The sequence below is a fragment of the Mauremys mutica genome, chromosome 6, assembly GCF_020497125.1.
Source record: "Mauremys mutica isolate MM-2020 ecotype Southern chromosome 6, ASM2049712v1, whole genome shotgun sequence".
NCBI classification, from domain to species: Eukaryota; Metazoa; Chordata; order Testudines; family Geoemydidae; genus Mauremys; species Mauremys mutica.
Genome location: NC_059077.1, coordinates 122175581 through 122202828, shown reverse-complemented (window position 1 = coordinate 122202828; position 27248 = coordinate 122175581). Strand labels below are relative to the sequence as shown.

Genomic DNA, 27248 nt, shown 5'->3' with positions numbered 1-27248 from the left:
TGAGCTGGGGGAAGAATGAAGGCCAGTAGGAGGGCTTCAGGGTTAATCTCCCCAAGAACGCTTTTAGAAAGTACCTGTCATCAAATAATAGGATACTATACTACAAAGGCAAACAACTGGATTTTAGAGGGGTCTTGTTGCTAAGAATATATCATCTATGGTATGGAGTGTCAGATTCTTTACAGAAGGATGAACCCCATCAGAATGCAGGAAATCCCCTCCACCCAACATTTAGTTCAGATACTGGGTGTGTATACAGTATATGCAGAACCTTGCTAATTGGCACACTGAAAATGGTGGCTTTTACCTACTTATCAACAAAGCTGGTATATAGTGTCAAAAGTTCTCAAATTGACTTCATACCTCCAAGTGTATTACATATATAATACATAAGAAAGGAACATAACCAAGTCGAACTATTTATCAAATATACTTTGATAGATCATTTTGCTCTTTTCTTTACTTGCTAGTTTCAATAGGCTTCTCAATCACTATTGTGAATTAGTGAGGTTCTGTGCTGTACATGAAGTTAGCTTATGTCTACATGTAATATTTGTGTTTGTAACACTGACAAATTAATACATTAAAATATTCCTATTTGTATGTGAAGGGTCTGTACAAGCCTAATTGCACCATTGCTTATCTAACTTCGTTCTTACTTTCCCATGTATTTTAAAGTTGTCTTTAGAGCCTGTGTTTTGTCCCTTCAGTTACTCACATTGTCCACTTTCGCTCTTCACTTCATCATCATCTTCCCATCTGATCAGTTTTTATCAGATAGAACAAAGGGTCAGCAACATGTTAGCTGCCAGCTCTCTGCAGATCACAAATTGGGAACCTCTACTCCATCTGTTTTCTTTCCTGTATCTACTCCATCCTCATTCTTCCCCAGTGCTGCTTCCTTAGGTCGGGTAAAAACTAGTGTCTTCTGTGCCCTTTCTGGGGATTTTCTTGGTGGTTTTGAATATCATTATGGAGTAACTACATGAAAACAACATTTATTGAAGTTTGAGAATGGGCACATTAGACAAAACCTTTCCATTAATTGACTGAAGTTAAACTTTCCTAAAAGTTAAAAGGGAAGGGATGACCACATTAAGGTTCGTGTTAAGCCTATTAGAAAACAGTAAAAATTATCTGAAATCTGGAGTAGTTGAGTGTTGCTAATTAGAAGTGGGCTAGAGGGTGGAATCTACTATCATTGGCTCTTTAAGAAGGCTGTGGGCTGACTGTGAATGGTAGGCTAGGGTGGCTTGGCTTGCTAGAATCTCTTAACTTTCTAGAATACCAGTGGGCATGGCATGTGGTTATATGGTTGTATGTAAAACTGGCACAGCTTCTAGTCTAGTGTTCACTTCATGATGTGCTCCTTTCTCATTCTAACTAGTAAATGCAAAGGTTGCTGATCAATAGTGAAATTAGTGTTGGATACCTTGACACATAGATAACTGGTAATCAGTTTCCTTCCCTGAAGTGAATGAAGTGATTGGCAACAAGCAATTAAAAATGATTTTTGGAACTTGAGTCCATTCGAAGTAAAATATAAACCTTGTCAGGAGTTAAGCAACAAGATAAAAAAAAAAGATTTGTGCTCATCACAAATATAGACAAACTATTTTAAAAAGATTTTCAAAATCAAATATGCCATTGAATTACACAAGTGCCAGGGTTCCACACTGAGATTCAGAGTAGCAGCCGTGTTAGTCTGTATCCGCAAAAAAAACAGGAGTACTTGTGGCACCTTAAAGACTAACAAATTTATTGTAGCATGAGCTTTCGTGAGCTAAAGCTCACTTCTTCGGATGCATAGAAGAAGTGAGCTTTAGCTTTAGCTTTAGCTTTTAGCTTTAGCTCACGAAAGCTCATGCTACACTGAGATTCGTGCATTTGAGACTTTTTGAGACCACCACTGACCTTGATACCCAGCCACAATAATTTAGGCTTTTCATGCTGTTTTTCAAGATTAGCTTAATTGAAGAGCAGTTGCTCCTGTTTAATACCCAAGTGTCACATGAAAAATGAAGATTTCACCATTGCAAGTATTCATCGATCAGCGTAGCGGCATCTGCACTGGGGGTTCAGCCAGCATAGCTATGACACTTGGGGTGTGGATTTTTCACATAGTGCCATAGTTTTAAGCATAGACCAGGCCCAAATGTGCACCTTCTATGTGTCAGGGGATGGAATGTGGTCATGGCCGTGGGGGGAAAAAGGAGCACAAGTTCTGATTGTGCTTTGTGTTGGTAGCTCTTTCCTTTCTGTGGAAAGCAGACAGGTGTTGGTATCTTTGCAGTGCTCCTTAGCACTGTAGAGGAGAGAGAATCAACCTGTGATGATGATCTGCCATGAAAAAGGCGTTCCTTTTAAATAGACACAGTGGCTGTGGTGGTTTTACAGTTCTACATCTGGAGCAGGGCAGTGAAAATGGTGTTTTGACCCACAGGAGTTGTAACCTACAGTCTTTACGAGGAGAGTTTTTAAATTTTGCAGTGCTTGGTATCTGCATGGTATCATGGACCACAAGAAATCAGTGGCTACAAAAGGCCTATGGGGCTCACAATAAGTGCTAGTGTCTGCAAGAATAAGAGAGGGCATACTGTACTTGTCATTAAACAATCTGTAGGTCTAAAATGAATGATCATTTCCTGCTGGTCCATGTAAAGCACAGTTGTTGCTTAAATAATAGTGGAAGGCCTGCCGTGCACTTTGGCTTACAGAGTTGGGTGGCATAATTAAGGTTAAGAATTTCATGATAAAATTTGAAAAATTTCATGGCATTGTTGTGCTGAAAATAGTATTTCACATTTTGTGATAGTGCTTTGAGTTTATAATGCATTAGAATTGTAATTGAAATCTGACTGCAGTATTGCAGGTTATTCCCTCAAAGCAGATTATGTACATTGAACTGATGCTTCAAATGTTGTCCTGTGGTGCCATTTACTTTTGTAGTTAATGAATGGGTATATTAATGAGAAATCTTAGATAACTGCAGTAATGCACATCTAACACTCGCAAAAGTGAAGGTGAAGTAATATTTATCGTCTAGAAACTGATTACTAGTTTCCCAAGTAAGATTACTGTCCCAAGTAAACTCAAAGGGCTTTACTTAAGTCAACTTTTTTTTATTGGTCAGTGGGATCTGTGTGCACAGTATCTCTGGAATTAAGGCTCTTTTTTATTTGAGTGTTTAACTGTAAGTACTCAATACTGAAAACTTCAGCTTTAGTCTATGCTGGCTGTTTTTCTAGTGAGTGAAGATTTGGAGATGGATTTTTTTTTAGTAGCTTTCCAAAACTCAAGTTATTTCAAATTATTCCTTTTTAAGGGAGTAGAATTCCCCCCTCCCGCATCCTGAGTCGGAGGACAAACAAATGTTTGTAGACAACATGAATTCTGTAAACCTGTAACAACAGATCGGGTGAGTGGCGGGGTGGGAGGAGGGAAGAAATAAGTGGTTTTTTCAAACCTGTTCTACTAGTAAGGCATTGTCCAATTTAACAGGTTAAGTTCAAACAGATATGGGCTGTTTTGACTTCAGTGAGAAGTAAAATCCATTGGTTTGATTTTACCCATTTGCACTTACAGGGGCTTTTGGTGTATTTGCAAACTTTAGGGAAACATTGGTAGGTTGAACCTATGACTTTCATAGCTAAAATGAGAATAGAGATCAATCCATTGGTGATGTGAACTGTTAATACATCGGTTCACAAAGGCAATGTACAGTCAGGTTTTAACGGTGGTTAAACTATTGCTGAAACAAACATCTTGGGAATTTAATACCCTCACAATTACTATGGTCTCTAACCTCCCTGTAGATTTTACATAAGGTTATTGAGAAGGTGGTATTGGGCCAACTCAGGAACGTCAGATTTTTCTTAATCTTTGTCAGTTTGTGTTCAGACTTTGGTATAGAATACAGTGTAATATCGTTGTTTATTGAACTTCTAGTGAAGTAGAGGGGTTCATGCTGATTGTACTGTGCCTGCCAGCAATTCTCTATACCATTGACCACAAGGTCCTCTTAATTCTCCCGTTGGGTCATGTAGGAGAGAACAGAGTAACACTTAACAGGGTTTGCTGCTTATCTCCCAAAAGTTTTGAGGGTAGTGTTGGATTCTGCAGCATTCTCTTTTGTTCAGTGTGTGTGTGAGAGAAATATGATTTTCTGTGCTGCAGTGTCCTCAATATGCTGATGCTTAGTTGTAAATACCTTTCATTTGTATTCTGGTAATGCCTAGAAGCCTGAATCTGGACCCCATTGTGCTAAGCTTTGTTTGAAAACGTAGAATCTTACCAAACCAAGATTCTGCAGGCTTTATTAGTCTTCTAGCATATGAGCTCTGGATTGAAGTGAACTGAAGCAGGGCATGAAGGGGTTTTCTAGTGTGTTGGCCATCTTTACCTTCTGCCAAAATGGTTTGCAACCTTAAAGTTCAGATATCTCCTTCTCTGTTCCTAGGTTTTATGGATCGTAGTGCCTTATGATCTACAGCCGGAAAAGGCAGGTGTTAGTAATGGGAGATTTGATTATTAGAAACGTAGATAGCTGGGTTTGTGATGACCAGGAGAACCGTATGGTGACTTGCCTGCCTGGTGCGAAGGTTGCGGATCTCTCGAGGCATCTAGACAGACTTATGTGTAGTGCTGAGGAGGAGCCGGTGGTCGTGGTACATGTAGGTACCAGTGACATAGGGAAGGGTAGGAGAGATGTCCTGGAAGCCAAATTTAGGTTGCTAGGGAAGAGACTGAAATCCAGGACCTCTATGGTGGCATTCTCAGAAATGCTCCCAGTTCCACGCGCAGGGCCAAGTAGGCAGGCGGAGCTTCAGAGTCTCAATGCTTGGATCATAGAATCTCAGGGTTGGAAGGGACCTCAGGAGGTCATCTAGTCCAACCCCCTGCTCAAAGCAGGACCAAACCCAACTAAATCATCTCAGCCAGGGCTTTGTCAAGCCTGACCTTAAAAACCTCTAAGGAAGGAGATTCCACTACCTCCCTAGGTAACCCATTCCAGTTCTTCACCACCCTACTAGTGAAAAAAGTTTTTCCTAATATCCAGCCTAAACCTCCCCCTCTGCAACTTGAGACCATTACTCCTTGTTCTGTCATCTTCTACCACTGAAAACAGTGAGACGATGGTGTAGAGAGGAGGGGTTCACATTCATTAGGAACTGGGGAAACTTCTGGGATGGGGGGAGCCCATACAGGAGAGATGGGCTCCACCTAAACCGAAGTGGAACCAGACTGCTGGCACTAAACATTAAAAAGGTTGTAGAGCAGTTTTTAAACTAGGAGATGGGGGGGAAAGCCAATTGCTGCAGAGGAGCATGTGGATCGGACACAGACTTCTCTTAGGGGAGAGTCTGATGATAGAGAATCTCCAGATTATAGTCAGGAGCAGAGGACAGAAGAGGATAATGTAAGGGCCGGATCAGATGATAAACAGTCACATAAAAAAGAATCTGGCACATCAGAAAAGGGCAGACAAATAAACAGGGACAAGTTTTTAAAGTGCTTGTACACAAATGCTAGAAGTCTAAATAATAAGATGGGTGAACTAGAGTGCCTTGTGATAAAGGAGGATATTGATATAATAGGTATCACAGAAACCTGGTGGACTGAGAGCAATCAATGGGACACAATCATTCCGTAGTACAAAATATATCGGAAGGACAGAACAGGTCGGGCAGTGGGAGGAGTGGCACTATATGTGAAAGAAAATGTAGAATCAAATGAAGTAAAAATCTTAAGTGAATCCACATGTTCCATAGAATCTCTGTGGATAGAAATTTCAAGCTCTAATAAAAATATAACATTAGGAATCTATTATCGACCACCTGACCAGGACAGTAATAGTGATGATGAAATGCTAAGGGAAATTAGAGAGGCTATCAAAATTAAGAACCCAATAATAGTGGGGGATTTCAATTATCCCCATATTGACTGGGAACATTTCACTTCAGGACGAAATGCAGAGATAAAATTTCTTGATACTTTAAATGACTGCTTCATGGAGCAGCTGGTATGGGAACCCACAAGGGGAGAGGCAACTCTAGATTTAATCCTGAGTGGAGCGCAGGAGCTGGTCCAAGAGGTAACTATAGCAGGACCGCTTGCAAATAGTGACCATAATACAATAGCATTCAACATCCCTGTGGTGGGAAGAACACCTCAACAGCCCAACACTGTGGCATTTAATTTCAAAAGGAGGAACTATACAAAAATGAGGGGGTTAGTTAATCGAAAGTTAAAAGGTACAGTGACTAAAGTGAAATCCCTGCAAGCTGCATGGGCTCTTTTTAAAGACACCATAATAGAGGCCCAACTTCAATGTATACCCCAAATTAAGAAACACAGTAAAAGAACTAAAAAAGAGCCACCGTGGCTTAACAACCATGTAAAAGAAGTGGTGAGAGATAAAAAGACTTAATTTAAAAAGTGGAAGTCAAATCCTAGTGAAGCAAATAGAAAGGAGCACAAACACTGCCAAATTAAGTGCAAGAGTGTAATAAGAAAAGCCAAAGAGGAGTTTGAAGAACGGTTAGCCAAAAACTCCAAAGGTAATAACAAAATGTTTTTTAAGTACATCAGAAGCAGGAAGCCTGCTAAACAACCAGTGGGGCCCCTTGATGATCAAAATACAAAAGGAGCGCTTAAAGACGATAAAGTCATTGCGGAGAAACTAAATGGATTCTTTGCTTCAATCTTCACGGCTGAGGATGTTAGGGAGATTCCCAAACCTGAGCTGGCTTTTGTAGGTGACAAATCTGAGGAACTGTCACAGATTGAAGTGTCACTAGAGGTGGTTTTGGAATTAATTGATAAACTCAACATTAACAAGTCATCAGGACCAGATGGCATTCACCCAAGAGTTCTGAAAGAACACAAATGTGAAGTTGCGGAACTATTAACTAAGATTTGTAACCTGTCCTTTGAATCGGCTTCGGTACCCAATGACTGGAAGTTAGCTAATGTAACGCCAATATTTAAAAACGGCTCTAGAGGTGATCCCGGCAATTACAGACTGGTAGGTCTAACATCGGTACCGGGCAAATTAGTCGAAACAATAGTTAAGAATAAAATTGTCAGACACATAGAAAACATAAACTGTTGAGCAATAGTCAACATGGTTTCTGTAAAGGGAAATCGTGTCTTACTAATCTATTAGAGTTCTTTGAAGGGGTCAACAAACATGTGGACAAGGGGGATCCGGTGGACATAGTGTACTTAGATTTCCAGAAAGTCTTTGACAAGGTCCCTCACCAAAGGCTCTTACGTAAATTAAGCTGTCATGGGATAAAAGGGAAGGTCCTTTCATGGATTGAGAACTGGTTAAAAGACAGGGAACAAAGGGTAGGAATTAATGGTAAATTCTCAGAATGGAGAGGGGTAACTAGTGGTGTTCCCCAAGGGTCAGTCCTAGGACCAATCGTATTCAATTTATTCATAAATGATCTGGAGAAAGGGGTAAACAGTGAGGTGGCAAAGTTTGCAGATGATACTAAACTACTCAAGATAGTAAGACCAAAGCAGATTGTGAAGAACTTCAAAAAGATCTCACAAAACTAAGTAATTAGGCAACAAAATGGCAAATGAAATTTAATGTGGATAAATGTAAAGTAATGCACATTGGAAAAAATAACCCCAACTATACATACAATATGATGAGGGCTAATTTAGCTACAACGAGTCAGGAAAAAGATCTTGGAGTCATCGTGGATAGTTCTCTGAGGATGTCCACGCAGTGTGCAGAGGCGGTCAAAAAAGCAAACAGGATGTTAGGAATCATTAAAAAGAGGATAGAGAATAAGACTGAGAATATATTATTGCCCTTATATAAATCCATGGTACGCCCACATCTCGAATACTGTGTACAGATGTGGTCTCCTCACCTCAAAAAAGATATTCTAGCGCTAGAAAAGGTTCAGAAAAGGGCAACTAAAATTATTAGGGGTTTGGAGAGGGTCCCATACGAGAAAAGATTAAAGAGGCTAGGACTCTTCAGCTTGGAAAAGAGAAGACTAAGGGGGGATATGATAGAGGTATATAAAATCATGAGTGATGTTGAGAAAGTGGATAAGGAAAAGTTATTTGCTTATTCCCATAATACAAGAACTAGGGGTCACCAAATGAAATTAATAGGCAGCAGGTTTAAAACAAAAGGAAGTTCTTCTTCACGCAGCGCACAGTCAGCTTGTGGAACTCCTTACCTGAGGAGGTTGTGAAGGCTAGGACTATAACAATGTTTAAAAGGGAACTGGATAAATTCATGGTGGCTAAGTCCATAAATGGCTATTAGCCAGGATGGGTAAGAATGGTGTCCCTAGCCTCTGTTCGTCAGAGAATGGAGATGGATGTCAGGAGAGAGATCACTTGATCATTGCCTGTTAGGTTCACTCCCTCTGGGGCACCTGGCATTGGCCACTGTCGGTAGACAGATACTGGGCTAGATGGACCTTTGGTCTGACCCGGTACGGCCGGTTCTTATGTTCTTAGGAAAGCTGTGACATTTTTCTCCAAAGTGGACTTTGCAATGGTTCTCCCTGACCTGGCCATCTCTGAGAAAAAGTAGTGAAATAAGCTATGTTTAGGGTTACACTTGAAGTGAAACTGGAATGTTTGGGCCAAATTTTCCAGAGGATCTGAAACTGTACTTGTAGCTTGTCCCTTGTTCACACATTTGTGTGCGTTACCCACCTTTGTATGTGACAATTAAGTCATCAGGGAGCTATCAAAACGTGTCCGCTAATGAGGGTTTGTTGCCTATTAGTTTGTGTGAAATATGGATTTTCAAATATTTGGGCTATATAGCTAATGTACAGTATAGTTGCTCACGACGTACGTGGGGCAAGCAGCTCTGAGTACAACATCTGTGCTCAAGTCTTTGTATTAGCTACTCATTTAATTTTCTTTTGACACCCTTTGGAGGCCAGAATGTTTGGTGCAAGAGACTGTGACTGTAGATTCTTCATCCCCAGGAGGCAACTGTTGGCTGCTTACTGATTGGTCAACCCACTGAAAGGCTGTGCTCTAGGTTTTCCCTCTTGATGTGAGATCAGTAATGATAGGCAGAGGGAGGTCTTGATTTTTTGGGGGGTGTTTTGAAGAGCAGGGTGAAGAAAAGAATTCAGAAAACAAGGCTATTAAGTTGGGTTTTTTTAAACTCACTTTACCGAAATTTTACACTACTTATTACTGTTTTCCCCAGAAGTTAACTTGACAAATCCACTGAACTAAATCTATAGTGCTGTAGAACAGTATACAAAATGTCATTAACTAGAAGTAGTTACGTTATTTTCCTAACATGTCACTAGAAGTATGCTAAGCTTGGGACTTGTCTACACTACATAGTGTACTTTCCTTGAGTTAATTGATTGCCAAAGTCATCTAGTGTAAGTTAACCTGTGACTTTTCTTTTCATGAGGAAAAAGATACATCTCATGATAATGAATACCTGGTAAAATCCGAGTGTGGACAAGGCAGCTTGTAATTTTTACATATATTAGCAGATCTAGCGGCATCCTACAGTTTTTGACCTGCTAATGTGTGAAAACTACAAGTTGCCCTGTTTATTCTAGGATGTTAATATGAGGTAAACCGCCAGTTATGTGAATTAAAACAACTTACTTAATGCAGTGGGTGTAAATGTGGTTTGTAGTTTAGGTCGTTTCTATGCCGTGGGACTACAGCAGCATAGCTATGGTGCCATAACTATGCCAATATAACCTCATAGTGTAGAAGCAGCTACCCTTTAAATTGTAAAGGGTTTTTCAGTCACTGTAGGAATACCACCTCCCCGAGCAATGGTAGCTAGGTCGACAGAATCATTCTGTTGGCCTAGCTGCGTCTACAACGGGGGTTGGATTGGAAGAGCTATGGCGTTCAGGATATGTGGATTTTTCATGCCCATGAATGCCATAGCCATGTCAGTCTACATTTTAAGTGTATACCAGACCTTGGAGATCAGAAAACAAGGTAAACATTTTTTTGTACAAATTAACATTCTTGGTTAGGGTATGATTATTATTATTTTTTTCTTACCCTGATATTGTTGTGGAGACATTACATGTTTGTTTTTTAATTCACGCATTTATTCCTATATGATGGTGCTTATATTAGTATAGCTTATTTCCATAATTGGATGGAATAAGCTATGCCACTATAAGCGCTCTTATCAGTATAACTGTCTACACAAGGAAGAGATTGCCCATATAGCTATACCGGAAAAAATCTCCCAGGGGAGATGGAGTTTATACTGGCAAGAAGGTAGCTTATACTAGCTCTCTGAACAAAATCAGCTATTCCAGCAAAATAACTCTTTGCCAGCGTAACTGCATCTACACGAGATCTTTTGCTTGCATGGCTAGGCTTGTTACAAATGTGGGTGTGCTTTTTTTTTCATCCCCGCATGCTAACATACATGTGTTATGCCGACAAAATTTGTGTAGACCAGGCCTAGCTGGTGGTTCTGCTTTAAGTATATCTGTTTTGAAACAAGGCAAGCCCAACAGATTAGTGAAAGTTACATTTCATACTAGACTGCTTAGTGCTGTGTGTGCTCTTATGTGTTCTCATTTGACTAATAGTGATAAGAACATTTTCTTGCTATATGTGCAATAAATAGTAACTTCAGATGGCAACCTGTTGTACACTTACCTGAAGGTAAAACCTATATGTTTTCAACTGAAGGTGTTTAAATTGATTGAAATGTCTTATGTTCACATTGACCATGATTTCTTGGAAACAGTTACTGTGAAACTTTATTTTAGTTGACAAAGGGGAATTCTGTTAACACTAATGTTATGACAGTGACAAAGTAAATTAAGATTATAAACTTCTACTCTATCTAGATTAACCTGTAGTTATGTTATAGTTTCTAAACATACGGTATCTCTGCAGACTTGGTAATGTTTAATGAATAGCTTGACTTCTGAATTTATGGGCTTTAAATGCTTTCTTGTAATTAAATTTGACTTCTAAACTTTATTGGAAATTAGAGACTATGCGTAGGCTAAATTCTGTTACTCACTGAATTTTATAGTCTCTTTTCCTAGGTATGCAAAATCCTTCTGTATCAGCAAAGTAGAAAGTCCTTATATGAAGAATTGTTACTCTGGATACATTTTCAAACTTCTTACTCGGTAGCCAAGTAAAACAAGTGACTAATTTTCTGCTGATGAATCTAAGCTGTTTGCAATGTTTGTTCAGTCTTTTATTGTGGAGAAGAGAGGTGCTAGATGGCAACTGGAGGGAGCTTTGGAGTGTGGGACACTCTCCTGCTTCCAGTGGCTGACAGGTCTGGTTCCTCCCCTGAACTGCAAACAGGCTGAAGTATTCATTGTCAGGCATCTCTGGATCTAATTACATGAAGAAAAGAAACTTGCAGGTCAACAGATCAATTTGCCTATTGTCTCTGAAAAAATTAATTTCTGTTGGACAAAGAGAAAATTTTGTATCTTGGGTGTAATACCACATTTAAATGCACATTCTGTAATTCTGTTCTGGTACTGCTGCAGGTATAGCCAAAAGCTCCAGTTGAAAAGAAAGTCCCATTGTTAGAAGCTGTGCATTAATATAGTAAGAGAGTTCCTGCCTCAGTGCTTACAATCTAATAATTAATCTGTTTTGCCTCTTTAGCTGCATAGTTCTTTAAAGTTTAGGAAATGTATGGGATAGCTCAGTGGTTTGAGCATTGGCCTGCTAAACCCAGTGTTGTGAGTTCAATCCTTGAGGAGCCCATTTAGGGAGCTGGGATAGAAATCTGCCTGGGGATTGGTCCTGCTTTGAGCAGGGGGTTGGACTAGATGACCTCCTGAGGTCCCTTTCAACCCTGATATTCTGTGATCTATAAGACTTAAATGTGGAGAATGTTTAAAGATGAACTGAAAATCAATTAGTGGGGGCCTGTTAATACTTTCATGATTAAAGATAATCTTGAGTTTTAAAAAAAAGCCATATTAAAAAAAAATTGTGTAAGTAAACAAAGTAGAACATCAGGTTCTAACCTTCCTTTTTTGTTGGAGTTTGACAACATTGTTGGAGGACCAGGATAGTTAAATCACAGAAACCTGAACTGCAGCTTTCCCAGCCCCCAGATATAGATGTTAAATAGGGTCAACAAACTGTACAATCTGTATTCTCGTGGCTGCTTCAGTTTATCTCTGAAAGAGCAAAATGCTGGGGAGAGTAGGTGGCAAGATGAGAGCATAGTACTTCTGTATGTTGTTGCGGGCACCATCCTGTGGGTTTCAAGAGCTGCTGACCAAAGGAGTTTAGGCTCATTTTCCACTGAACTCTGTAAGGCTCTTGGATAACTTCACTTCATGCAAGTCTGAATGAAGGTATCCTTGGACTCAAATGTCTAAATATTAAACTTAGGAAGGGATTGGGGGGGGGGGGCGGATTTTCTTGCAGTTACAAGGATTTTTATGGAGCATTTCACAGAATGACCTTTTTCACCTTCTGATTTACCAACTAATAGGAGACAGTTGTCCCTGGGTCAAAAAGATCAAGGAACGTGAAGACTTTGATCATTGTTTGAGACTTTCGGTAGCAGAAATATACAGATATTCAGATTTTCAGTTGGAGCCTGAAGTTTAGTTAGAGTTGAATGACTGTAATGCTCTAATTCAGGCTTTGTTTAATAAAACTTGTAACATCCTAGTAAAAATGAGAAAGTTACAAATAAAATAGGAGCAATCAATTAAGTTCCAGCACCATTCTGCTTTTAGCAGCTAGTGGTGGTTGGTGTCTCACCACAGCGTTGCCTTTTGTTGATGTCTTGATGATTTTGAAGGGACTTTGTCCTCCATGATGTAAGTATGAGGATTCTTTAAACCATTCTTTAATAACTGGAAGTTAAGAATCTTCATCTCCTTTTGATGCATGTTTTTACACAAGAGTGTGATCTAAATTGAATCCAAGTGCCTTTTTAATGCCTGGTAATTTGTGGCTTTAAATTCCCAACAAAAAATCCATTATAACGTTTTCTCCTAGTATATTACAAATTCTTTCTCTAACTTTTGTTAGAATACCTAATTTGGGATAGCATATGAAAATGAATATTCCCCCCCACCAAAATCCTGATGCCTGCACCAGTGATTTTGATCACTTATTAATGAGCTAGACTGTATTTAGAGAAGAATACAATGGGATTGGTTAATTAAAAAAAAAATTATCCCTGTGACAGTTCTTTATTTGGATAGGATTACTACGAGTTTAGAAAGGTTTGAGGCCTTAGCTTCAACAAAATAAATTACGGGTCTAAATTAGCTGTTAGCACTCAAGAAAAAGATCTTGAAGTCATCATGAATAGTTATCTGAAAACATCTGCTCAATGTGAAGCAGCAGTCAAAAAAGCTAACAATGTTAGGATCCTTAAGAAAAGGGATAGATAATAAGACAGTAAATATAATGCCACTATATAAATCTGCTCACACCTTGGATACCACATGCAGTTCTGGTCTCCCATCTCAGAAAGTACATTAGAAGTGGAAAAGGTACAGAGAAGGGCAACAAAAATGATTAGACATACGGAACAGCTTCCATGTGAAGAGAGATTAAAAAACTTGGCATTGTTGAGTTTAGAAAAGACACGACTAAGAGGCTGTGACAGAGTGTATCAGGCCCTTTGAGGTCCCCGGCTGGAGGCCTTTCCATCATACCATGCAAAGCATATTGTATTAGTGTCTTGTATGATTGGACTATGATTCCATCCTCATGAGCCCTGTGAACAGTAAAACTGTTCTAATTCTGGTCTTTGTTCTCAATGTATGGTTATTTTCTTTAGAGCATAAATTCTTGAAGGTGTTACTGTTCTACAAAGCTTGTAAGAGGGGTGCTGATTGCACTCCGTGATTTACTGACTAACTTGTCTGGGGATGCCTTTTTGTGTGGAAAGGGTAATGCTGTGCTGCAAACTATTCTTAATCATTTGCAGGAGGCTGGGCCTATGAACACTGATAGAATTGCCAAAAATAAAACAGATGAAAATAAGAATGGAGAAGTGAGAAATAAGTAGATCATGACTCTGTAGTAGTAAGACTGAGTAACATTGTGTCTTTCAGTGAAGGAGTTTTGTACTAATAAGCAACTTGTAAAAGCAAGTAAGTTTGACTCCACTTTATACTGACAGTATACATTTATTTACAACCAGCTAGCTATGCTCTGACCAATTAAACTGTGAAAAGCTGCTGACATCACTTGTGGAAAGTAACATAACTTCAGAAGTGGTCTCTAACTCTGCTTTGGAGAGTTGGGGTATTTGAGTTAACTTGTCATAGCCAGTTCACACATGTGGTAGAATTGACAGTGCACTTTAGACAGCAAATTTTATAGTCGTGTGTGTCAAGTTATAACCCACAAACATAAATATATGGTTCTTGAAAATCACAAGCCACAAGTTTATACCACAGGGGTAGGCAACGTATGGCACATGTGCCGAAGGCGGCACGCAAGCTGATTTTCATTGGCACTCTCACTGCCTGGGTCCTGGCCACCGGTCTGGGGGGCTCTGCATTTTAATTTAATTTTAAATGAAGCTGCTTAAACATTTTTAAAACCTTATTTACTTTACATACAACAGTAGTTTAGTTATATATTATAGACGTATAGAAAGAGACCTTCTGAAAACGTTAAAATGTATTACTGGCACGCGAAACCTTAAATCAGAGTGAATAAATGAAGACTCGGCACACCACTTCTGAAAGGTTGCTGACCCTTGTTATGCCATATTGGCAAGCTGAAATATATTTCTAAGATTTAAGTATGCATTTTGTGAAAATGTATAAAAACTACATTGGCTCTTTATCCACAAAAGCAAATTGGTGTGATTCAGTCTGAAGGTGACAAATGAATGACTCTGGTGAGGTCTCCATTAGAATGAGCAGGTGGTTACCTTGCTGAGCTCAGTGCGAAATCGCATTAGGCAGCTTGTCCTATTTGTTTATCAGAGTAGCAGAGATCAAGATTTTAGGTTGCCAACCTCACTGATAAATGACAATCATACTACCTTGGTGAAGGGAGCAGAAATAACTTGTGTCTGACTTTCCGCTTGTTCCACCTAATTTTAGAATCAAATGGGCAGAAATGAAATACGGTCATTCCAAAAGACGATGCAACTTTTAAACCATCAGGCTGTGAAGTCATGCTTCACTTAAGTTTTGTAGAGGTTTTATTTATTTATTTTTAAAAGATACTCTTAACATCTATCATCCTGAAGAGCCAGATGGCTCTAGTACTATGAACACAACTATAAAGGCAGAGGGAGGATGAACTTAGTAGCAGTATAGACTTTAAATAGATTTAGAAGACCCTCCTAAAATACCCCTCTCCCTGCCCCCCATCCAAGATTGCCTGGTCCTAAGGTCTGATGTCTAGTGACTGACCAGAGCTGGAAGTCAGTGCTGTATTTAACTGGAAAGCTATGAAACTCAGGTCTCCAGTGATGAATGTTTCTAGATGTTGAGGTAATACGTCTTATATTGGTCACTGGTGCAGGATTGAATAAGGTAAATCTTGGCTAACAGACTTGTGACCTCTGTAGGCTGAGATTTCCAAAGGAGCCTAAGGGATTTAACAAAAATCCCATTGAAATTTGATATAGTAGGGTGCCAAAACTCCCTTAGGTTTCTTTGAAAAGCCTATCTGATTTTTAAGGCTTTTTTTTTTCTTGACCCATATTTGTAAAAGACATCACTTTTATGGTAAACACTTTAAAGAAAAAGGACTATTGGCAAATTCCTCCTAAATTTGGAGTTAGAAGTAGCCCTGCTTTGAGTGGTTTAGTGGGCATTTCGCAGATGAGAAGGTCAAAGATATGAAATAGTATGCTTTCATATATCAATCTACAGTTGATTCCATGAGAAGGCGGGATGGTCTTGAACTAAAGATATGGAACAGGGAGACAGGAGACATGCCTCTTACTCCTGGATTTGCAACAGATTTTCTGTGTAACCTTGAGCAAGTTGCTCTTCATCACCTTTAAAATAGGGGTAATACTAGCCTATCTCATGGGTGATGTAACAGGTTTTTTTATGTTTGTAAGGTACTTTGAGAGCCTCAGATGGAAGGTCTTATCACACATTTCATGATTCTGCAGCCTACTGCATGGTTGTCACAAATTCAGGTATAAGCAGCCTAATACTTCCTTTCTTGTTAATGTTCATTATCACTCTAGGCTGTAACTTCAGTACTGCACTAGATCAAATGAAATAATGTATTGGTTATACCTAAGCACACTTGTAAATGAGTACAGTTCTTAGTGTTTTATGATTCCCATTTACTCTTTCTGCCTTCCTCTGTCACTGATAAACCAAACACTTGTTTACTTTGTCATTGGGAAAAGCTGTTACTTGACAATAACTTTGATTCACTTGTTACCAAGGTCCTGTATGTACAGAAAACCTAGGTTAAAGTTTTTAAGCTTGCATAGTAAAGCCCAGAAAAGATAAATGTTCAAAATAATTTTGATTATACATAATTTGGCTTCCTGCTTATGCATTATAGGCTTCAGCTACATGATGGCAGTATTGCCAGTCCCAAGCATTGGAAAAAATCATGAGATTGGCTGAAAAAAAGTTTTTGGTTCTTATTTGCATTTTTGGATTTTGAATTTTTAAGGTACAATTGGGTAATGTGTTCAAGCTTTTCTCTGCAAACCTGAAGGCTAGAAACTTTAAATGAAAGCTGAAAACCTCCATGTAGTTGCAGGACTCCAGGATCTGGGGCTTTAAGAAACACCAAATATCATGCAACTTGTCATAAAATTAATTGGTAGCGCTGTGGTTACATACTGTTTTTTTCATGGGCGTCCCTCAGCACACTTCTAGATATGGAGGGCTTTCATATACTGGGAACTGAGGCCCTCAGACCAAAACTTGTCCGCTAATCTTGTGTGCCTGATGATTGGTTGCCAAACTTGAGGCCTCAGGGATGAATTTTTTGAAGTTCTTAATGTGACCGATAGGGCAATTTCCTGTAATTTTCTTGAAAGACTGTATAGCATTAAGTTTATGTATTATTGTGGGCCAGGATTGCTTGTAATGTCAATAGTGGGGAGATGTGACCGATGGAAGACCTGAGAGTTCAAAAGACTGTATTGAAAATGTCTCAGGTGAATATGGAATTTTGGAAGGTTGGCTCGGGTGCCTGGAGCAGCCGGCAGAGATGTAAATCAATGCAGGGGGTGGGAAGAGGGCTGGGCAGTCATGCGAGAGAGAGACACTGTCCCTCTCTCTCGCTATTGCAGCACACTCGGCGTAGAGGGGCAGGGCTTCAGGGTGTTTCTGAGGAGGTAGGCATGGGGCATGCTCTGTCCCCTCTGCTCTGCCTGCTTAGTGAATTGTTCCCATTGTCTTTGTGAATTCCCCCCAGGAGTATAAAACAGGTGTAAAAGTTTTAAGGCTCCTTCACATTGCCAGAGGGCTAGAATAATAGAATATCAGGGTTGGAAGGGACCTCAGGGGGATCTAGTCCAACCCCCTGCTCAAAGCAGGACCAATCCCCAACTAAATCATCCCAGCCAGGGCTTTGTCAAGCCTGGTCTTAAAAAACTCTTAAGGATGGAGATTCCAGCACCTCCCTAGGCATCCCATTCAGTGCTTCACCACCCTCCTAGTGGAAACGTTTTTCCTAATATCGAACCTAAACCTCCCCCACTGCAACTTGAGACCATTACTCCTTGTTTTGACATCAGGTACCACTGAGAACAGTCTAGATCCATCCTCTTTGGAACCCCCTTTCAGGTAGTTGAAAGCAGCTATCAAATCCCCCCTCATTCTTCTCTTCTGCAGACTAAACAATCCCAGTTCCCTCAGCCTCTCCTCATAAGTCATGTGCTCCAGCCCCCTAATCATTTTTGTTACCCGCCGCTGGACTCTTTCCAATTTTTCCACATCCTCCTTGTAGTGTGGGGCCCAAAACTGGACTCAGTACTTCAGATGAGGGCTCACCAGTGTCGAATAGAGGGGAATGATCACGTCCCTCGATCTGCTGGCAATGCCCCTACTTATACAGACCAAAATGCCATTAGCCTTCTTGGCAACAAGGGCACCCTGTTGACTCATATCCAGCTTCTCATCCACTGTAACCCCTAGGTCCTTTTCTGCAGAACTGCTTCCTAGCCATTCGATCCCTAATCTGTAACAGTGAATGGGATTCTTCCGTCCTAAGTGCAGGACTCTGCACTTGTCCTTGTTGAACCTCATCAGGTTTCTTTTGGCCCAATCCTCTAATTTGTCTAGGTCCCTCTGTATCCTATTCCTACCCTCCAGCGTATCTACCACTCCTCCCAGTTTAGTGTCATCTGCAGACTTGCTGAGAGTGCAGTCCACGCCATTCTCCAGATCATTAATGAAGATATTGAACAAAACCGGCCCCAGGACTGACCCTTGGGGCACTCCACTTGATACCGGCTGCCAACTAGACATGGAACCGTTGATCACTACCCGTTGAGCCCAAAGATCTAGCTAGCTTGCTATTCACCTTATAGTCCGTTCATCCAGCCCATACTACTTTAACTTGCTGGCAAGAATACTGTGGGAGACCATATCAAAAGCTTTGCTAAAGTCAAGGAATAACACATCCACTGCTTTCCCCTCATCCACAGAGCCGGTTATCTCCTCATAGAAGGCAATTAGGTTAGTCAGGCATGACTTGCCCTTGGTGAATCCATGCTGACTGTTCCTGATCACTTTCCTCTCCTCTGAGTGCTTCAGAATTGATTCCTTGAGGACCTGCTCCATGATTTTTCCAGGGACTGAGGTGAGGCTGACTGGCCTGTAATTCCCTGGATCCTCCTCCTTCCCTTTTTTAAAGATGGGCACTACATTAGCCTTTTTCCAGTCATCCGGGACCTCCCCCGATCGCCATGAGTTTTCAAAGATAATGGCCAATAGCTCTGCAATCACATCCGCCAACTCCTTTAGCACTCTCGGATGCAGCACATCCAGCCCCATGGACTTCTGCTCATCCAGTTTTTCTAAATAGTCCCGAACCACTTCTTTCTCCACAGAGGGCTGGTCACCTTCTTCCCATACTGTGCTGCCCAGTTCAGCAGTCTGGGAGCTGATCTTGTTTGTGAAGACAGAGGCAAAAAAAAAAAAAAAAAAAAAAGACAGTATGGCCTTATAAAGGCTTATGGTGCTTTCGTGATTAGAACTGATGTAAATTTTTGGACTGAAAGATTTCTATCAAAATGTGCTCCATGAACTGGTTGCTACTGACCTTTCTGGAGATGGTCAGTAGCCAATATAAATTGTGAGTTTTATTCCTCAGCTCTCACTTGCTCTTCAGTTACCTATGATGTAGCACTGAGCATATGGCTGCATATATTTGTTGACTAATAACTAGAAATAAAGGGTCAAACCTAGTTACATCACTGTTTAGCAAGGGGGTTTGGGAATTTCCTCCATTGCTTCCCATTTTCCATCCATTGTATTGTACACCTCTACCCCGATATAGCACGGGTTCGCATACAATGCGGTAAAGCAGCGCTCTGGCAGATCAGCGCGTCAACTCCCAGCCATGGTGCTCCGCTTCCCGCTGCCAGTGAGTGCGGGGAGGTTGGGGAAAGGACACCCCCCATACACCTCTGCGGCAGGAAGCGGAGCGCCGCAGCTGGGAGCTGGTGGAGTGGAGCGGGCTGGGGCTGGGCTTCTGCCACAGCCGGTTAGTGCGGGGCCTCCCCCCGCCCCCCCCCAGCCCAGCGACACGGCTGGGGCCAGGGTAAGGAAAGCGTAGCGGGCTAGGGCTGCGGCGCTCTGCTTCCCGCCGCTGGTGAGTATGTGGGGCATCCTTTCCCCAACCTCCCCGCACTCAATGGCGGCGGCTCAATGGCTGCAGCTTGGAGCTGGCGGAGTGGAGTGGGCTGGAGCTGGCTGCTCTGCTTCCCGCCACTGCTGGTGAGTGCCTGTCGGGAGGCTGGGGGTGTGGATAGGGGTCGGAACAGTCAGGGGACAGGGAGCAGGGGGGTTGGGTAAGGGGTGGGGTCCTGGGGGTGATTAGGGATGGGGGCCTCTGGAGAGGGTGGTCGGGGACAATGAGCAGGGTGGCGAAAGCAAGTTTGATATAATGTGGTCTCACCTATAGTGCGGTATGATTTTTTTTTTTGGGGTGTGGCTCCAGAGGACCGTGTTATATCAGGGTAGAGGTGTAGTTTAAATAAATTACCAAAATAATTGAAACCAGAGTGATTATATTGTGGTGTTTTGACAACTTAAATATTTAAAATATTGGACACAGAAATTTTTAATTTTTTTGGTGCATGTGACAAGGTTGGGACTCACCACTGCAGTGCCTCCTACTGGTTGTCTCCGGGAATTAGCTCAGTCCAATGGAGCGCCCTCTCCTGGTGGTGTCTTGCCGTTGGTTGGCATCTGAGCTCGTGTTACCCTGTTCCGGACCACTGCCCTCTGGCAATGCCCCTTTGTCCATCCTCACCCCTTCCGTGTGTGTGTGTGTTGATCAGCAGTCTTCCTACGCCCCAGCCACCATGTCCAACCAGACCCAAAAGTCTAATTCCTGTTGTCAGGGATCTGGCGTAGTCTGTGATGGCCGTTCCCCATGGCTTGGTGTACTGCAAGGGGGAGACCCAGGCCCGCCCTCTACTCTGGGTCCCGGCCCAGGGACCCTCCGGCGGCAGCCTCGCTGTCCTCCTTCTCTCCCCTCGTCTGTCCACTTCCCCGGGCTGCTTCACCTGCGGCCCCTTGCACCTGCTAGGCCCTTCCCTTCAGGGTCTGCAGCCTGGCAGGCTATGGGCTAGAGCTCCCTTCTGCCCCCTGAGCCTGGCCAGCACTGCTCTGTCCACGGTGCTAGTCTCCCAGCTCCGGAGACAGACCTTCCCCTGTCCAAGGTCTGGGACAGACTGACTCTCCCTTCCCTGAGCAGCCTTTTTATAGGGCTGAGGCTGGCCCTGATTGGCTGTCTCCAATCTTGGCCCCGATTGGCTCCCAACAAGCCCTTTTCTAATTGTCAGCCCGTCTGCGCAGGTGCACTGGCCTGCTGCAGCCTACACTCTCTGGGAGTGGGGCAGCTGCCCCACTACAGTACAGAATTTTTAATTTTTTGGTGCACAATTCCCCCAGGACTAGGTATTCAACTGCTTTAACCCTATGACCATCCTTTCTCTTTCTGCAGTCCCCGTCTCATTTGCTACACACGTTTCAACTTCTACAACAAATGAGACAGAAGTTCAACAGACAACAACCTGATTCCCTACACAACCCTGATTTATTCCCTGAGCACCATCCATCCTGTCCACTGAATGAAGCCGGGGTCCTGTGGAAAAAATAGTATGTGCTCATGTAATTACAGACTCTCATCGTTCCTAGCAAGTGGTGGGGGGCTGGTGGTTAGTGAATTGAAGTTAAACAAGTAAGCTTTATTCTAGTTGTCCTAACGTATTTGATTTTTCTATCCTTAACTTTTTTTGTCACTTTCTTTATGTAATTTACTAGTTTTTTTTTTAAAGGTAAAATAAATAGAATTATGTGCAAATAACTCTCCAACATTACAGCACAGATTACTAGCACCTGTGCTACGATATTAATTACAAATGTTGGCAGAAAGAGTAACCTGTTACCATTTGTGCATCACCCACTAGGAGATGCAGCTGCATAATACACCATAACAGTTGGTTTTATGTGCCCGAATAGCCCCATTTTAAACAGCATAGCCGATAATTAAAGTTGGGCCAACTTTTTTTCATAGAGACATTGGGTATGTCTATGCAGCGTTCTGGAGCAAGCGGGAGTGAGCCTTTCAGCTCAGGTTGGCAGACTCGGACTAGAGGGGCTTGTGCTAGTGCTCTGAAAATAGCTCTCTAGACAGAGCTCTGAAGTTGTGCTCCAGATGCTGAAGCTCACCCTACTCTGGGTTTCAGAGCCTGGGCTCTAACCTGAGCTGCAACTTCAAAGTGCTGACTCTATAGTTATTTTTAGAGCACTAGAATGAGCTGTGCTACACAGACTCTGTTAATGTGGGCTGGGAGGCTTGCTCCAAAACACTAAATAGACATACCCATTGTATCTGAAATGACTGGGACTTAGGTCTGTCATATTAGAGAGCTGTTCTATTCCCAGCTGTATAACCTCTCAGTGGGTTCGGAGGCCTTGTTCAATTAGTAGTGAAGTAGATAGGACAATCACAAGTCGGTAAATGTTGAATTTGAACGCATGATTTCCAGGTTCCCAGTCTACTGCACCTTAGCCTAGTACAAAGCCTATTTTGATAAATCAGTTACACATTTTTCCGTGGTTTGGCTGGAATAAGCCACAGTGCTGACAGAATTATAGAGGTTTTTGGCAGCAAACTGGGAGCAAGCTGTACTGGTAATTTTCCACCAGTGATTTGACCATCTTAATTTAGCTCCAAAACTTGCCCAAAGCTGGATTGGTTTTATGCTGCCAGCAAGTTTCAAGCTCTTGCTGCAGTGCCTGGAGGAAATAGATATCTCTCCCCCCTGCAGATTGGTCAGAGGAATTATTAAAAGTGTTATGTCACCATAGTTGCTGCTGCTTTAAAACACACATGTATGTTAAAGACACAGTTTCCTAATAGAGTGCCTTATTGTGAGTTGTGCTCAGTTTAATAGAGTGTCTGTAACTGTGGCATATAAGGCTATATCCTCAGTGGGGGAAAAAAGAGTGTGTTTTATAAATGTTGATAGCTAACACAACATATTTTGTGGTGAAGACATCGGAAGTACTTAGGTCAAATGTCTAGTCAAGAATTCGAATTTTGTCTTTTCTCAATCTACAGATAAATTCTTTGTAGGTGATACACTGCAAAACTTGTCTAGTCCATCTATCTTCTGTCGTGACCGTTTCTTATTTGTTCATCACCATGTCACTTTTATTTCTCTGTCATGTTGAATGTCAGTAAACCTAATTAGGACTTTCTTTAAACAGTCTTAACTGCCAGGATCACAGGAGTAAACTAAAATATCCCCTTAACCTAAGAATCAGACAAGTCTATTCAAAGTAGATGTAAATGCAGCCTGCACTAGATCTGGCCCCTTGAGCATGCTAAGCCACAGTATTGAGTAAAACCTGGTGTTGACTTAGTAGTAGATACAAATTTAATAAAATCTATATATCTGATCATACAGCGAGTCTCACAGAAGATTTACACAGAAGTAATGTGCTCTACCATCTGTTTGTTCTTTGTTTTGTCTCACCTGACTGGTGATGTTACTACTAAGGTCGTCTCAGTTTTTGTTTTTGTTTTTATTTTATTTTATTTTTATTTTTAACCTATATTTAAAGGTTTAATACCTTAACCATTGCAAATAGCCTGTGGCTGAAGATCAGGCCTGTTTATACATATTTTCTTTTACTTAATAAAAGTTACATTGGTTCAGCTGTTTGAAGAATCCAATAAAAATATACCTCCTTGGGGTTTCTGATGTTTGACTGTTTCTGAATTGGCAACAGAACATAGAGTAGCATTAAGTGTGCTAGATAAACTCACGGAGGATAGGTCCATCAGTGGCTATTAGCCAGGATGGGCAGGGATGCAGAACCATGCTCTGAAGTGTCCTTAGCCTCTGTTTGCCAGAAGCTGGGAGTGGGCTACAGGGGATGGATCACTTGATGATTGCTTGTGCTGTTCATTCCCTCTGAAGCACCTGGCATTGGCCAGAAGACAGGGTACTGAGCTAAATGGACCTTTGGTCTGACCCAGTATGGAAATTCTTATGTTTTTATGTAAGTTGGATGTTTTAACTTGTCTAAAATAGTAAATACACCTCTACCTTGATATAACACTGTCCTCGGGAGCCAAAAAATCTTACCGCGTTATAGGTGAAACCGCGTTATATCAAACTTGCTTTGATCCACCGGAGTGCGCAGCCCCGCCCCCCGGAGCACTACTTTACCGCATTATATCCGAATTTGTGTTATATCAGGTCACGTTATATCGAGGTAGAGGTGTATTGCCAATATTTCAAATTGGGCTAGAAGCAGTTACTCAGGAAGCCATATTAAGACCTACTTACATGGCAGTGACTACTTATCAACCATTTTACTACAACATTTATTGAAGTCAACAGGAGCTGTTGGGTTCTCAGCATCCATAACAAATCAGGCCACTTATGAGCTGTCTAATTATGGGCTCTTGCTTGGGATATTCAAAGGCGCTTAGGCACCCAACTTCCTGAGGCCCCTTAAAAATACTAGCCTACGAGCCTAACTTTACCAGTTTTCTAAAACCTTGGCCAACCATTGTGTAACAGTAGTGCTGTTGAGATATAGTGAAAAGTTTCTACCTATTATCTTAATGATTTTATTCTGCTGTCCATCAAACAAGAAATGTGTGTAAGTTAATGATGGTGTCTCTTAAAAAATCCTGCCATATTGAGTGAAGAACTGAGAGAGTCCCAAGAGTGAAGAACACTCTAAGGTCTAAAGCTTTGAATACAAATTTATTTTCCAGATGTTTTCATATTCCCACCTTCTGCTTGCCTCTTAAGTGTATGTTAAGAGTTGTGCTGCTATGCAAGTTATTTCTGGTCTCATTAGGAAATAGACAAAGTACGGTTATGTTAATAGAGTGCACGTAAGTTGTGAATTTCACCTAATGCACAGTACTAGGAAGAAATCAATAATCTACCTCAGGCACTTAAGTCCTCCCTAAAGTAATTGTGAAAAGCATCTTTGTTCTAGTTTTAAACACGCTTCTTCAGGCAACAAGTGTGGTCTGCTTTTGCACCAGATTCAAAATTAATTGTGTTTTATGGGAGAATATTCTTAAAGTTTCTGCCACACTTGAAAAATACTTCTCTTAATGTGCATGTGAAGGCACATTAATTAAAGTGTTCAGAAGGGGCCTGGGACTTCACTTTCCTGCCTTTCTATGACGTGGTAAGAGATGTATGTTGATGTTAAGGGTTGTATGTGGAGATCAAAACATTTTGAGTGTCATCTCCTGTCCTCTTTTCCCTTTTAGTGAAGAGAACTTAAGACCGATTCTGGAATACTATTGGTAAATTTGTTCAGATGAGGAGACCCGGGGCTTAAATTGGATGGAAACTCAAATACTGGAGAAACTGGGGTAGGTTTATTCATCTTTTTAGAGTATAGCTTGTTGGACTTTATTCACATTACTGTACAGATGACAGGCTATCCCTGAGACATTTCAGGGGAATCAGTTTAGCTCAGTGTTAATGAACAATTATTTCTGCTTAATTGGAAAAGTACTAGCTAAAGGTATGTTTACACAACAATAAAAGATCTGTGACATGGTGGTGGCTGGCCTGGGTCAGCTGACTCAGGCTGGGGCTGCGGGGCTATGAAATTGCAGTGTAGCTTTTCAGGGTCAGGCTGGACCCCAGGCTCTGAGACCCTCCCCTCCTTGCAAGGTCTCAGAGCCTGGGGTCTAGCCTGATCTCAAACATCTACACCAGGGGTTGGCAACCTTTCAGAAGTGGTGTGCCGAGTCTTCATTTATTCACTCTAATTTAAGATTTCGCGTACCAGTAATACATTTTAATGTTTTTAGAAGGTCTCTTTCTATAAGTCTATAATATATAACTAAACTATTGTTGTATGTAAAGTAAATAAGGTTTTTAAAATGCTTAAGAAGCTTCATTTAAAAATAAATTAAAATGCAGAGCCCCCCGGACTGGTGGCCAGGACCCAGGCAGTGTGAGTGCCACTGAAAATCAGCTCGTGTGCCGCCTTTGGCATGCATGCCATAGGTTGCCTACCCCTGATCTACACTGTAGATTTATAGCCCTGTGAGCTCCAGTCAGCTGACCTGGGCTCTGAGACATGGTGGCATGTTTTTTTAATGGCAGTATAGTCATACTCTAAAGTTCTAAATAGGGACTTGTTCAGTAAGTATAAAGTGGTTAAATGATTACCCAGTTTAAACTCCAGTTTTCTGATAGCTTAAGGTTCAGTTGTGGCTGTAAATGCAGACCATTAACTCCAATCACCACATTTAAATCCATGACTGACCTCCCTTAAGCTTTCCAGAAAAATCCTTTATTAAAGGAACGCTCCATGCTTATTATCAGGTGTATTCGTTAGGTTTTCCTGAAGATTTTTCTTTTTTGCAAGGAGCTATTAGATTTTCTGATGTAATGAATTAAAATGGATTGTCTTGTGTTTTTTATTAATTAGTATATTTTAAGGATTTTCAGTTTTATAAAAATGGCATCTTCTCTTAATTGGGAGAAGATATGTAATAGATGTCTCAATTAAGAGGATTTTATGGAATGAGCATTTATTTTAAATCTTGGTGGAGCACTTTGATCCTGTTCACAAACCCCAAACTATTCACTTAAGTCTGGTGTGTGAGAACCTCCAGACCATTTATTTTACTTCAGAATAAACCTCTTTAAAATAAGGCAAGAGTGTCTTTGTGTGTGTTTCCTCATTTCTGCTGTCCTCTGACTTGTCAATGAAGTATGTACCCACTAGCCTGTACTTTACAATACAGGAAGTGTGTTAGTGTCAAGTAAGAGGCTCAAGGTGGTAGAGAGTAAATACTTGTATTATGATCGTGCCTGAAGTCCCAGGGACCTATTTTGCTGGGGAAACACAGATAAGAAGACAGTCCCTGCCCCGAAGACTGCCCTCAAACACTTGAGAAGAGTCTAGTGAGAGAAAGAGAGCTCTTTACTGAATGTTTTAGGGCTGCATTAAGTGACCTATATCCTGGCGTCCTTTCAGTCTTGGCCTGACATAAATGAGCCAGAGAAGACTGGTGGATTTGCTTTGAGATGGGTTGTGTTAAAGTAAGGTATCCATTACTCTTTTAACCTCAGATCACTTAATACTCACCTGAGGACCAATCCTTATATGATCAGCTTTTTAGCTTAATTATTTAGCCAATCAGTGCTCAGGAGGAAGGGAGGTACTCTGACAAACGAAACAGATGGTGGACTGTTACTGTGGCATAGAAATGAGAGCAGCTCAGATTTTTCAATCTTGAAAATGGTTAAAATACTGATCTTCCCAAGAACGGGAGAGAACTGAACTGCTAATGATGATAATGCTTGTTTCTGTGTCAGAAATCACAAGCAGTTAATCAACTGGAATTCAATGGGCTTGGAATTGAAATGGATTCCTCACAACTTTGTTTGGCACAGAAAGTGTTTGTAGCTCTGATTACTGAGGATTTTGACTGGGTTAATTGTTTCAAATACTGTCAAAATACAGCACAGCGTCGGTCTTTTAAAAGTTGTATGCTGCTATTGTGTTTGGCACCTCTGAGGTTCAGGCCCCTGGTATGAAGTTGGTTTT

The 27248-nt window shown here is 41.2% G+C and overlaps 1 protein-coding gene across 4 annotated transcripts in view; it reads left to right on the top strand.

The window, feature by feature from the left end:
- PCGF3 (polycomb group ring finger 3) overlaps positions 1-27248 on the top strand; it is a 105568-nt gene that overhangs the window by 13819 nt on the left and 64501 nt on the right. Inside the window, exons 1-3 of one of the 4 annotated variants that reach the window (XM_045021517.1) lie at positions 16063-16126; positions 21136-21290; positions 24946-25050. The exons of 1 other annotated variant lie outside the window; for it this stretch is intronic. The gene's annotated coding sequence lies outside the window, so the exon portion shown is untranslated. Of the gene's footprint in view, positions 1-16062; positions 16127-21135; positions 21291-24945; positions 25051-27248 lie in introns of those variants that run through there. 2 more of the 4 variants (XM_045021518.1, XM_045021520.1) reach the window with 2 other exon arrangements.